Raw genomic sequence first — 2,645 nt, 5'->3', positions numbered from 1 at the left:
CTGGCTGAAGCGCTGGCAGACAAGTTTCCCTGCTTGTGGTGGCTCCTGGGATCCCACTCGGAGCACAGGGAAACATAAGAAAGCAAGGACCTTCTGTAAAAATAAAGCAAAGCCACATCCTTTCTCTGTTACCAGTAAGATTTATTTCAAAAACAATTAAATTAAATATTTTTTATTAGTTGAGCCGTACTAATAGCTACAGCAGGGGCTCCGAGAGGAAGATAGAGGGAGACATCTGAATTTCCTGACATCTGGAGCCACAGCAAATGACTTGCTCAAATCTCAAGGGGTGACATTTTTTTTACAAAGTGCAGTAGGTCACTTTTCCCTCATTAATAATGTATTATGTGACCCGGAAGGAGGAAGCTTTCCAGAGTCTCTGTCAATAAACTCAGCCCATAGTCACTTTGGCCCCCCTCCCTGCCCCCCACCCCCAGCATGGTGCTGGTAGCTTAAGTCCAGTGTCAAGGCAGGGGGCATGTAAGACCATACCACCCTGAACGTGCCTGGTTTCAAATGATCTCAGAGTCAAGGCAGGGCTGTAAGTTATGCAAAGTTATTGGTGACTAGGGCGTAATATCCTCCCGTTCTAGCAGAAATAGGATTCTTATAGCCAAGTATCTTATCTTGCAAAAGACTAGATTTATTCTTCCTTTTATTCATTTAGCTCATATTCATTGAGCACTTACCATATGACAGGTGTGGAATGAACAACGGTAGACAAACATATTTTCTTGGTGAAACTTCCAGTCTGTATAAGGATTTTAGTCTTCAGGGGCTTGGCAGCTCATACAAATGCATGTGGGTGGTTGAGTGCTATTGTAAGCACAGTGGTAATGACACTGGGCCCCAGTGTTGGTTATCAGTAGAGTGGTGGGGTGTGTGGCAAGCTGCAGAGTACTTACCCCGTCTGAAGGAGTAGATGTTACTCGCTCTAGCATATGGTACCCATGTAATGAAGGCTCACGGTTGCTGAAACTTTACCCTGCAAAACAAGAAGGAAAATCCATATTGCTACATAAAATATGCTCTTTTATTTTATTTTGTTAGTGTTGATTTATTTTTGAGAGAGAGAAAGAGAGAGCTAGAGAGTGAGTGGGAGCACAAGGGGAGGGGCAGAGAGAGAAGGAGAGAGAGAATCCCAAGTAGGCTCCTCACTGTCAGCACAGAGGGATGTGGGGCTCCATCCCATGACATGAGCTGAGATCAAGAGTCGGATGCTCAACCAACTGAGCCACCCAGGTGCCTCTAAAATATGCTATTTTAAAAATGTAGGCAGTTAATTTAAATTTTTGTGAGGAACAAACAAAATAATTTTATTTAGTTGCTTATATTCAAAATTAGTGTAATTTACATAATAACATATATTTCTCACCTATATCTACAAACATAATTCAGATTTTTGTCAAGACGGAATAAAACATATCCATATGTATATACATATACATATGGACTTATATAAAGATATATATAAAACATTTATATATATATAAATCCTTTTTATATATATCTTTATATATTTTTTATTTTCACATATCATTTTAAAGATATCTTTATACCTGTATCTGTAGAGTAAATTTGACCATTAAGCTTTTAGTTGCATCCTCTGATTTAGAGGAATAAATTTTTTCCCTGACATACATATATAATATAACATAAAATATAGATGCATATATTTAGTATACAGGAATAAGATGTAATATCACAGTCAACTTCAATGAAAACACACTGTAATTTATCTTTGACTGACTGCCTATATAAGCTTGAAGGGCTTAGAGGAAAAGTACAGGGCAACTTGTGGCAAAGCAAAAAAAGAACAGATCAATAGACAAATTCATTAGGAAAAACGTGGGAAGTGTCTCTAGTGTGAAAATGACATAAAGAAAAAATCCCATCTACTTCCGTCATTATGCATGGGATTATCACAAATACGAGTCTCAAAACCACAGCCTATTTCCTCTAGGTGAAACAGTCTAGAAAGAAGATCACCTCCTATGGGGGAGGAATGATATGCATTTGTAAACTAGATAGATTTATATAAACCAAAGAAATATAGCCAAAATAATTGGAACCTCCCCCCCCAGGCCACTTCCTGAGTAAGGATTAAATCATTGCTTTCGCTTTAGTCTAGAGCATCTTTGTCGGAACTCATTAGCTGCCTTGCAGTCTCCTTGACTTCCAAAGAGAGTGCATGTGGAGGCTAGCAGCTGAAAGGTCATCTGGGCAGCCCTGAGGCCGCCTTAGATACGAGGTGAAGCAACTCGAAAGAAGGAACGTTAGCAGGTACAAAACCAACACGCATGTAACCCCCGGCAATTCCAGGGCAGCCCTTCTCAGACAACAATAGCCAGTGTCTTAATGGAATCAAAGATAGCCCTGAAGCTTTGATGCACCAGCTACTGCACGGTGACATGGGTCCCTCTGGCTCTGGCCAGTGATGTCAGGAAAGTACACATCTGGAAGTGACATCACGAGGACTCCAAACGTTAATTCTTTCAGTGAGAAGAAGTTGCTTTCTTCAGAAAAAGATGAAATAGGGCAGGTTTCTCAGGCAGATTCTCCACCTCCAAGAAAGGTAAGGAGTTTCCTTGTATAATCTAAAACAACAAAACAGAGAATAAGTCATAAAGAACCAGCTGGAAATT

Source organism: Lynx rufus, unplaced genomic scaffold (assembly GCF_022079265.1).
Source record: "Lynx rufus isolate CCGP_SWC_20201006 ecotype Redwood Valley unplaced genomic scaffold, mLynRuf1.p SCAF_3, whole genome shotgun sequence".
Classification (NCBI taxonomy): Eukaryota; Metazoa; Chordata; class Mammalia; order Carnivora; family Felidae; genus Lynx; species Lynx rufus.
Note: the sequence above shows the minus strand (reverse complement) of the source record.